Raw genomic sequence first — 11,917 nt, 5'->3', positions numbered from 1 at the left:
TGCTTTCCTGCCTTAGGGAAAGGATGGTTCTTTGCCGAATAGATGGATTCTATCCCTCTTTGATACCATGCTTTAGTAAGATGATTAACTCTTTCAAGTGAGTTCAGTTAGCCAGCCCTTCTTTATGGTAAGAAGAGATAGAGATAGCATCTAAAAGATGAAAGGCAAAAAGGTCCAAAACATCAAGTCGGGAATTGGGTCAAAAATCAGTCTTCGATTCTCTGCTTTCAAGCCGGCCCCACGGAATCATTTAAAGTAATAGCGGGAGATGCCGTAGTCGCTGGCAGAAAACCTTCTTTAGCATCCTTGTCTGTATCCTAGGAAGATGGAAACTTTTATTGAATTCCTTTTGTCCTCTGCAGCATTATCAATGAAATGATGCTCCTCTCACTCTAACTCCGGGGATCTTTCCCGTGACGAACAATCTGGAAGGGTAATAAAAAAAAACTAAATAAAACTCGGGCGAACGACCTGCTAACATACATTTCTGGAAAGGAAAGCGATCCGTAAACTAAACAAATACATCAGCTTAGCTAGGAGCTTGGGGATAAGAGTGTGGAGTGGAGTAATCCGCCTAGATTGGAGTTTATTCATAAGATTATCCTGCGTTTGGCTGACGAAACTTCCCTTTCTATCTTAATCTGAAGCGCAAGGGCTGTCTTTAATTAATGGCATAAGGTTGGTTTGAGCGCTAACATCAGCTTTGTGAAGCTATGGTTCCTTGGGGCTTTGGCCGTTCGCGGGTTACGGTGAAAGTATCCTACCTTTCCTGTTGTGCCGGTAGATGGATGGCTTAGGGATTGAGAGTTCCTATGACAATGGCTTGTACGAGTTATCTTCAATGACTGACTTAACCGAAGAACTTCAAAAAGTGGATTTGATTGACTTGATTTACTTTCATTTAGAATAGAAAAAGAGTCTTATCCTTTGGTCACAATAGTAATTGCCTATGGTCAGCTCCTCTGCTACTAAAGGTGGTTTCATTCGTCTTTCGTCCGCCTCGCCTCTGGTACTCGTTCGTAACCGTCCCTCGAAATGCGATACAATAGTCATTGCTTTTCCTTAGTATCGTATGCAATTATATCTTCCTTCCTGGGAGGGAGGGAGAAGCTATCCTAACTAATGCATAGTTTTATTACACGAAACTACATAGAAACTGACTCCCGAGCTTTTCTTCTTTAAATGAATCCTATCACCGGTATTGTCTTAAGGCAATTGGAGAGCTGCACCTAATAAGCCAGTTTCAGCTGTTGTTTTCACTCCTGCTTTTCCTGAATTGGAAAGGATGTTGTTGGAGTTGTTGAGGATGTCACCGCTAGAAGCTAGCCCGTTGGGAAAGAAGCAAAGCTTGAAGTTGAAGCACCTATTCTCTTAGGTCACGAACTCCGAGAAGACTATTATTGCATGAGTTGGGTAAGCAATAGAGTAGTTACGAGCTCCTAGTTAGGACTTTCTTTCACCTGCTTTGACTGCTTTAACATCCTCTGGAGATGCTGCTTTAAATCTTCTTTGATTTCCTCTGCCTTTGTTTCGTTCATCTGCTTGCTTGATTATTGCTTTTGATGCTAAGGTGTCTTCAAGTAGGGTATTTGAGTTAGTAGCTGAAGATCGGTCAGCAGTAAGGTATGAAAGAGCAGCTAGGCCCTATTAGATGATAGATAGTTAGGGCATGTGTTAACAACTGCTTTCACTGACTACTTAAAGTCGATGGATCGGTCCCAAGCACAAGTAGGGATTGAATAAGAGTCGTTACGAGTTCTTAGTTAATGACTACTTCCCCGTTAACTGAAAAACCTTCTAGCTCTATTAGTGAAAGATAATTGAATCTTTCGAGCCTCTTTCTACATTCACTGATGAAATATCATAGAATAGAGAAGGCAGATCCGGAAAGTCAAGAGGGTTAGAGAATGCGATAGACTCACTCTTCCTTTTAGGCCGTAAATCATGCGTGAAGAAGATGCTCTTCTTGGTAAGATTTTGTTCTTGAAGTGCTTTCTCTGTCACCCTTTCCCACGGCCTATAGGAACCAGGCTATCGATTCGACGCAGCTAGACCGCTTCGCCCCTAAGTCCTCTCCTCCTAGCTCTTGCCTTTATCCGAAAGTGAAGCCACTTAGTCTTTGCTACGCACCTAAGCGTCTTTCTGACAGCTATCTTGCTAAATAAGTTCCTTTCTCACTCCCTTTACCCTTTCCTTCTTTACCCTTTGTAGATGGTTTAAGGAGAGCGCTTCGCACCTTTCAAAGAGATGGTGCCAAGACTGGCCCGACAAGGGTGCGCTAATCCTGCTCCTAAACTTGCTATTGCTGCTGCTGTCCATTCTTCTTCCTTTCTTTACTTGGCTTCTTTTGCTCCTCCCCTGTAAGCCAACCAAGGTCTTTATTAGGTTAGGTAACATGGTATGAAATCCTTCTTTCTTATTCTTATATTAAGACATTTTCTTTTCGAAGAAAAGCCCTACTCCATGGAGCCATGCGCATGATTCCAGTTGTCCTAACCCAACCAATAGGCCTTTCCCTTGTTATCAAATGATTATGATAAAAGAACTCTCTCTGATAGGGAATACTACTCTTATGTTACCACTTTCCTTACTTTTCCTGTTGATGCGTGGATGCGGCCGGTGTAGATGTTCTAAAGTTAACAGATAGCTATCGATGGCCTTGCCAGTTAGTACCGAATCCAATGGAGTGAGAGCTGGTTTGACCAATGAAGTGGATTCCTGGTAAATGACTAGAAGACGGGAGCTTGCGCTTTAGACTACCGAGCTCTCAACAAGGTGACCGAGAGTGGAAAGGAAGTACTCAAGTCACAAGATGAAAGATAGCTCAGTAAGTTGAAGAAGGGAAAGACTGCAAGCTCCTCTAGCTAAGAATATGAGTTCCTTCTTTTCTTGCTTCTGAGAAAGCGAGGGAGAATTGCAGCTCTTGTTGTTCCTGCTCTAAAGCGCTTAGTCTTAGGATAGGCTCTTCCTTAAGCGGTTAAGCAGGAAAGCGACTGTTGCCTTGTTCCAAGCCAGGGAAAGCAAGAACGGCAGTCAAGGAGCTAAAGAGCAACTCGACTAGTTGGAGAGGAGTTTCACCTGGAAAGGTTCAAAGACCAACGGGAGAGGTTTGAAGATCTCGACTGTAAGGAGAGGTTTGAAGCTTGTGGAAGTTACCAGCTTTCAGTTCCCAGCCTTAGGGCAAGAGGGAATGAAGTTAGCCGGTGCAGCTGTTCTCGTCTTTCAAAGCTATTCCCGGATCGATGAAGCCGTCTATCCCGCCTAACAAACTAAAACCTCGCTCTTAAGCTTGTCTTCCGAGGAGATTGCTTAGAGCTTTCACTTCGCATTGACCTATTTCTTTAGTCTTTCCCTTCTCCCCAGCATGTGGGTCAACTAGGTAAACTTGCTAGCTAGCTTTCACCTTTAGAAGCTTAGAGCCGCCCCGAAGAGACTTAAGAAATGGAAGAAACTCCAACTGGCAATGCCTATAAGGGCTGAATCCGTTCTTGCTGCAGTTTTCTTTCTCAACCAGAAGTCACATTTACTGATCACCTGATCCATCGGACCAGACTCCGCTACATCCACTAAGCGACCTAAGAATGAATATGTTCCCAAGCTCCCCCTCCTTGACCACCTTTTCACAAAGCTATCTACCAATCTTTCTTTCACATTTATCGGTCGGTCGTAAACAGCCCTTTGGTCAATTAGCCCATTCCAATCCTATCAAAAGTTCCGAGGCTTCGTCATTGAGAACAACTTTAGCTACTAGCTTTTAGTTACCCTCCTTTCCTGCTACTAGGGAAGCGCGTGCTACTACTTTTTCATCTGCTCCTCCTATTACGTTACGCCTTTTTCACTCCGAGGGTTAGGTTCAAGGGTTGGTCTAGTTGCCTTCGGGCTTAAGTATTGGTGTGAAACCTTTCTCCACACTGGCTCGTTTAGGCGGCGCAGGCTATAGGGATCGGAACGGAAGTTATCCCGAGACACTGGGGCGTTATGTTTGGGAAGCCTGGCAAGGGCTTACAGCGCCTTTAGAGTTCTGGCTTGGAAGACCCATCAATCCTGACCTAAAAGGTCATATTCTTTCTTTCTTACGTACACAGCTTAAATCCAGGGAACTTAAAGTCACTCCAGAAGACTTAATGTATAAGGAGGATTTGAAGTTTTTGGAGCGCACGTTAGGCATTGGGTACGTTAAAGCTTGTGTCGTGGTACCATACTGTACTGGCTTAGGATTCGCAGGATAAAGGGTTTTTCGTAAGGAAGGAAGGTATTGAGCTGGCGGAGGAAGTGAAGTTAATCCGAAGAGGTTGTTTGCAATAACCGGTGTTGATGGGTTTGTTGTCGATTCCCCTGTTGGTGTTATTGAATCAACAGCTGTTGAATAAGCAGTGTTTGCAAAAAAAGCTGTGATCCCAGGAAGGTGAATAAGCAGTACATCGAGAGTAGGTCAGTGTTCCATTAGGGGTCTTTCCTTTCTTTTCCAAGTAGGTATCTTTTCGATCTTTCGAACGAGAACTCATCGTGATGGGTAGGTGTATCACACCGGCAAGCTCGCCCGCCTCTGTTTAGTCTTTCTTGGATGAACAAAATACATTCCCTTGTCGGTTAACGCAGACTTGGATACCTATTCTGATGCGGAGGGATCGCTCGCTTCGTCCGACCCATCATGCAAAGCAACTTCCTTCTGGTCTTGACTTCGATGATGACACGATCTTTATTAGAAAATTCTTTGGTGACACAATCTGTACGAACTGGTGCCATGTTCCTTTTGTGCTTTGCATTCTCATCTGTCATCTCGACTTCACTTCTTTAACAACTAACATTCACGATTCACCTCGCTCAGTGGTTGGATCAAGGGCGGTGGGAGCGAGTGGAGTATGCGAAGCGAGCACTAAGGTTGGTTTGTAGATCTCCCGGGAAGAGCGAACTTCAAATCCATTCCCCTATCTTTCCTCTTTTGAGACCAATCAATATAGATTCTCGAAAACCTAACCGGTCATCAATGAGGGAAAAGAAGCATCGACATTATATACAATGACTTTTGTGATCCGATCACGCTACCGCTCTGAGGGATTCGCTGCGCTGTGTGTCTTCCTTCTCCGCTTTCAGATAGCATTGTCAGTCATTGATGCGAGAATCTTGTTTACAATTTCTTTGTGGAACAAGAAAGAAAGGACTTGACTAACGACATTCATCATTCTCGCCTTAGCTCTTCGTTCGGTCTTTGTCTATCGCGATCAGTCTCTCTTAACTCATACTGACAACAGTAATTCAAAACGTACTTCCTGACCAAGCAGTTGGGATTGACTGAGAGAACTACTATAAAAAAAACGAATCCCAAGCCCTTCGACAAAGCACACTGCACGAGGAAGAGCTAAAGCGGAATGAGTTTGACAGTGTCGGACAGGGATATCGTTTTCTTTTCTCAAATATATTTCAATATGGTATGGTACTCTTGGCTTCGCACTAAACCGATCGTGATAAAGCTTCACATGTTGGCATTCCACCTGTGCTTCACACTCAAAGAAGTAGGTATGGAGGGTGGGTGGGAAAGGAACAAGCTTCAAAGAAGCAAACATTAGAACATTCATAGCTTGGTCGTTGTTCGCCTATCTATCTCTAGAATAGCATGATATCGGTCCTAGTCCCACCTATCCGTAAGAGGACTAGCGCTATGCCTTCTGTCAAAGAGCCCATTTTCCTCTATGAGCGGATCCGAGAAAGAAAACTTTTCTATCTCACCATGGGCGAAAGTACATCTTTTTGACCCGGTCCCTAAGAAAAGTCCGGTTATAGCGAAAGAGTATTTTCAAACCGATGTAATTTTCAAGATCTGTCATAGAAGGGAAATCCGGTTGACGACAAAAAGACGGGGATTGGTCGATCAAGTTCGTTTTGTCGATCCTGCCATTAGATTAGGGGAAAGCGAGCTTGACTCATTTCATGCATAGGTGGGAACAAACCTCTTTCATGAGTGACCGGACAATGTATGGAAGAAGCCCTCTCGCTAGCGTTCTCATCTCTGTACTGAATGATTGAGCTACCCATGCTATGACGGAACTACTCCACTGTCAACTGATCGAACTAGACTGATCTAGCGACACTAGCATCTATCCATCAAGTAACTGAGCTATGCCACGGATGTCGCTCTGACTGAACTACCGAGACTGACTGACAAACGAACCCAGCTCTCACAGACCTAGCTATACTACTTAATTACTGATCCATGCTACCTATTCTAGTGCGCTAGGTAGGAGAGGGAGACAAGAACTACATTGCTATACCTGAATCAGTTTGACTCAATGCTTGCACCCCCTTCTATGCTGACAGAAGCGGAGAGAAAGGTTTTCACTCCCGTTGAGAAAGAATAAATTCCCTAGCTCAGCTTCCTAGCATGACACATCAGCTACGCCATCAGAGACTGGATTAGCGCCTAGAATGATCCTCTACTTGCTAGTCAGGAAATATCACCTTATCTTCTTTCGCTGCTCTCTTAAGCTATCGCTCGCTTTACGAGTGGAACCAAGTTCAAGAAACTCTTAATTAAGATACTATGCTGGTATCTATCTAAGAGTCAATATCTGTGAGAAGCTTCCTTCTCATACACATCCGAAGCAACGTTTGATCATCAGCATTAGAGAGTTTTTCCGGTCCTTGAAAGAGCGTCATCAGTCTAGCTCGTCATGACTCGATCATGGCCTTAGGCGGAATTGGTCCTGGACGGAAGAACGAAAGATACCGGCAAGCACAGAGCAGTCGTCAAAAGGGGTTCCGTAGAGTGGTCTAACCCCGGGGCAATCCTTGGAGCTTTCTCCATGCCCGACAAAGAAAACTTGGTGCGAATCGGGGTGATATAATCCACTGCTCGTCTAACTAATGTACTAATGTAATTCCACGCAAATATGGCTGCCCGGAGAATCCGTAGCTGCTAAGGAAGAGGGTCGAGCCATAACGGATTGATGTGGCGTAGCGGCGACTGGAATCGATCTGAATGAAGCTTTAAGCGTAGTTCTGGGGCTTCTCCTATACCCCGCCGCCTATATACCTATATAGAGGAAGATTAGGTGAGGAAGGTCATAGTGAAAGCAGCAAGCTGGAAAGTAGCCGCCCCTCTTTGATTGTGCACCAGCCACTCCTAGCGTGAGAGAAGTACGATCTCCAAGCCGAGCTAACTTTTTCCAGGTCTTTACACCCATCTTCTGCTTTCTTATATGAGTTGTAACCCGCTCCTGAAAGGCACTAGGGCTTGTGGGCGCATTCCCTTTTTTTTTCATCAAGGAGTTCGCGAGCCCTTGGTCTGAGCCTGTACTATTAGTGTATTAGTATCCTGTACCGATGAGAGCTTGTTCATCTATGGTGAGACAAAGACCTCTTACATTCAGTGACGAGCGAGCAGTCCTTTCTTAAAGAATTGAGCTGCTGTGGCTCTTCTTGGTCAATACAGCTTCAGGCTTGCAAGCATTGAGGCAGGCATAAGCCCGGAAGGTACTTCCCCCCAGATGAGAATAAGGCACATAAGGAGGAAGAGGCAGATCAATGAAAACATCAGTCAATAAAAACAAGGATTTTTAGACAAAGTCTATTAGAAAGAGAAGAGTTAGGCTACCCGCCTTGACTTGATCTAGTTAAGGAATGAGGATCATAGGGAAGGGTTCGTCCTTTAGCGCTCACGTAACTAAACGGGCGAGATGGAAATTGAATTATGATTATATAGAGTACCGAAAAGAAGGACTACCTCTGCCTGACCGCCAGGGGGTGGTACATCCGGCTCGTCTCATTTGAAAGGCCGGGCTTAGGATCTGAGACTTCTACCTCGATCCCAAGAACAAGCTCACGCTGCGGACAAAGCCGGATTCTTTAGTGATTGAAAGAGAGACAGACGGGGAGAATCAAATGGGAATCAAAGGAAGGAGGCCGAAAATTCCCTGGGTCAACACAAGCATAACCTCAACAAGGAAACCTTGCTTGGCCTCCACTTTTTTACCATTAAGCAGTTTTCTGGAAGCAGCGATCCCGCGTCACCTAGTTGACTGCAGGGGATCGCCGCGTTCTTCCATCGAACTGCCTCCCGCCACAAATCCAGCAACCAGATCATTGAGCTTGTTGATTCTAGTGGTGTAACCCATTCAAAGCCTTCCGCTTTTCAAAGAGTTGTGATCGATTACTCTCTTTCGGCCCTGTCCTTTTTTGAATTTTTTGTGTAAGTAAGCCAGTTGCTCCTATTACTAAGCGCTTTTCTAATATAAATAGAATCTCTTTAACCAAACAGTCTTACTTAAGGCCTTCCATCCCGGGTAATTTCTATAGTAGGAGTACCCTAATGTTATGCCTTCTATTTACTACAGGGTAGGCGCTTTTTATTCTAAAATTCCTATTCCTGCTAGTCCTATTGATATTGATTGAGAGTGCTGCAAAGAAAGCGAAAGCATATCCTCACCGGGGAATCTTACCCTTAGCTCTACAATCTTATTGTTAGGCCCTACTATAGATATATCTATATTAGCCCTATGATTTACTATCCCTCTCAGGTCAGATCAAGAAATGAAATCTCGAGAGGAATCGCCATCGAAAGAAACTCCAATTGTAACTGGGCGAAAGGAAACAGCAACTAAAACAGCGGGGATGGCAGAAAGAATGAAACGGGGGAGGAGCCCCCCAAAAAAAAAGACTAGAAATAGATCTCTAACAGGCTTTCTTTCGTTCCTGCTTTTATCTAAGCAGTAGCTCGCGACCCGATGTGAGAAAAAAGAAGATTTACTGCATGAACTATTCAGAACGGGAATCCTACATCTCCGGAACAGGAATCCTCCTATGAGCACTATCTGCTGCCAAGACTGCTACAAGTGGGAATGCTGCTATCGGGACAAAGACTTCTACTGCTATTCCTACTAGTGTAACTGCAAGAGCAAGCGCTTACCCTATCACTGAAACTAGTGAAACTAAATGGGTGGCAGGTGTAAAAGGAACAGCTATGAAAGCTGGTACTTAGACTGGTGGAATTAGCGCAGGAGCTAGATTTACCCTGAACACTCCAACAACTGACTTGGCTAGATCAATTGCTGGCAGGGAATACGCTACAGGAAAGAAGAAAGCCACTACATGAGAAAGAGCAAATTAACCTTAAGACGTTGATTGTTTTGTTTACAAGTAGCGAGAAAAGAAAAGCGTATTATCAACAGCAAATGCCATACACCTTTAATTCACCGCGGAGAGGGTGGAAGGTGAAGATATCGAGTCAGAGGTAACGGTTGAACGCTAAGCTGCTTATCAACTATTAGATTCTTGTTCAAGGCCATTGTTATGGACATAAATCCGCATGTTATGCACCCAATAGTCTATCTCCTCTGTGAACTAAGAAAGACTTTACTTTTTTTAAGGATAGATAAAAAGAAGGGGAAAGGTAGGACGGGGCGACCGATCCATGACAGCCAGTAAGAGACAGAATAGAGAGAGCACAGATAGGAGAACCGCCCCCCTCCCTTCTGAAGAGTCATTGCTTAAGAAGGGACAGCTGTTGGTCCTTCGAACTGCTAAAGTAGTTAGTCTGCGATCCCCCTCATCTCCCGTAAGTGTGAAAGCATTGTCCGACCTTACTCGCTGGAGACTGCTAGTTATTGCTTTACTCTTTATGCTTGTTGGTGTATAAATCAAACTTGGCCTTGACCATGAACTTGGAACCTAACTTTGCCCAAGTAATGTTTTGGATTTGGATTAGGAATTTCAGACATCACAAGATGTGATGGAACCACAAGTGGACCTATAACTAGACTTGTTTCTGGTAATGTAATTGGAGTTGAATATGAGCATTGACTCGGGTATCTAATACTAATAAGTCGCCAGCTTGTTTGAGGTATGGGCTGACCCCACAGGCCCATACTGCGGAAAAAGAGTTTCCAGGCGCTCGCTCATCCTTTCTATGATATTGTTTTCGAGAGTTTCACGTACTATTTCTTGGTAATTATCTTGAGTTATGTTGCGGCGTCGAGCAAGGCGCCAGGTCGAAAGAATAAAAAGACTTGTGGGTAGAATTAGAGTAGTCGCAAGCTGTAGCAGATACATAATAATAAAATTATCCATGATATTCGGTTTTTTTTATGTTATATCGCTCCTTACTCGCGGAGCAGCATACCGGAAAAAATGACTCTTAAACTTCGGGTAGGATGAAGGGCATCTGAACGTAAGGCTTACAATAGTAACTCTCTTTGACTTTCAGTCGAGTGCCAATTATGTGATGTATTATAATAAAATGATGTTAGCATATATAGCGTCGGATGTTACGAAAGTAGGGCTTTCTACGAAAGAGAAAGCGAAGAAGTAAGTATATGAAATCGAAGCGCATTTGAATATTCGATCATATGCAACAAGAGTAAGCGCTCTTGGATAGAAGACTGGTATAGAATCTGCTGTGGGACTTCACAAGCTCATGCCATCAAAAGTAAGCTCTTTCGGAAGAGAAGGGGTTGCATATTTAAATGCTGTTAGCAAGTCAATTCTAGAGGGAGGGCAGGACTATTTCGCCTAGTAGGAGTAAGAGTCTTAGCATGTTAGCACTTTCAATTGGACAGCTTTCCACAGTTTGAGTTGGGATGGAGCTTGAACTAAGGAAATTTTAGATTCAAAAGAAAAAGATTCTTTTGTTTTCAAAATGGGCATTTTAGGCCTCGAAGTCGCTCGGCGAGTCCTGCCACAGGAAGGGGCATACGTCATAAGGGGTCAACTGCCTCAGCTCAGAGCTAATCCGTCAAATGTTTTGACGAACAGCCCCTATTATGTGCTGCTACCGTCTTATCCTCGATAGAATGATCAGTGCAGAGATTTGGAAAGTCTTCCGCATAATAAGATCCTGCACCGAAGAACTTCGGGAAGTTATCTAGGATTCTGAGATCCGGCATGGGCCCCAGAGGGGGTTGTAATGCCAGTGGGGTGGCGGATAGCCAACGTTTCGGAGGCGTCAAAATCCTCTGATGGTTCTGTTTCAATCCCCGTTTCTGGTTTCGGTCTTTCTGGATCGTTACAGTCAGTGCCAGCCCGGTCTATAGATGCTTGGGTTCGTAGAAGATGACTGTAAGACCAGCGGCCAGGGCGAGTGAACTAGGTTTTATCTATCTCTAAGTACTATCGTATTTTCATATATATATACGTTATATGAAAATCCATACATACTCATAGTATGGTCTTACTTTACTACAGCGCCTGGTTCATTTTTTTCTACCAAAAAAGAGTCTTTACGCCTCAACATTACGCAGGCGATGGTAGCCTTTCCTAAAACAAGGTGGGTAGCCTTAATCCTAAACAGGTCACTCCTACTTTCTTGTGTTAGCCTTCGCGTCCCACACCCGTGCGTGGGTAACTTCCTAGAGTAGAGGGATTCGCCCAGAGACAGAGAAGTGGGAAACCGAAGATGAAAAGAATACCGATAACTGTGATAGAAAACTTCTACGCTAGCTTTCTTTCTAAGAACTTTTCTTCCAAGGTTTATATCAGACGGGCTCACAGCTTCAAGCACTACGAGCTCAATCTCAAGAACGGGCTTGCTTGCTACTAGATCGATAGCAGAAAGAAGGACTGAAACTACAGCTGAAACTGGATCTCAAACCATTAGGAAAGCAATCAATCTGGTGAAACCTACTAGATAAGGACTAAAACTTGAACTTGCTTGATTAATATGAAAATCTTTAACTGTTATCTGGAATCCTTTTAGATCGTACCCTATAGCATCATTCATAGAGCTATTTACTTCTCTGACTTCGTCCTTAGTTAGGTTGAGTATAGGATTTCAACTTCTTTTGGTGATAAAAATGACGTAGTAAAATGAAGCTTTTGGTACTATACTATCGGTTATTTACATTCAAGCAATGCCTTTTATCTGAGTCCATCTAGGAAAAGAAAAAAGTCTTATTTTAGAGTAGGTTGACGAACTACCTGCTCGTGC

Source organism: Manihot esculenta, mitochondrion, assembly GCF_001659605.2.
Source record: "Manihot esculenta mitochondrion, complete genome".
In the NCBI taxonomy this organism is placed as follows: Eukaryota; Viridiplantae; Streptophyta; class Magnoliopsida; order Malpighiales; family Euphorbiaceae; genus Manihot; species Manihot esculenta.
Note: the sequence above shows the minus strand (reverse complement) of the source record.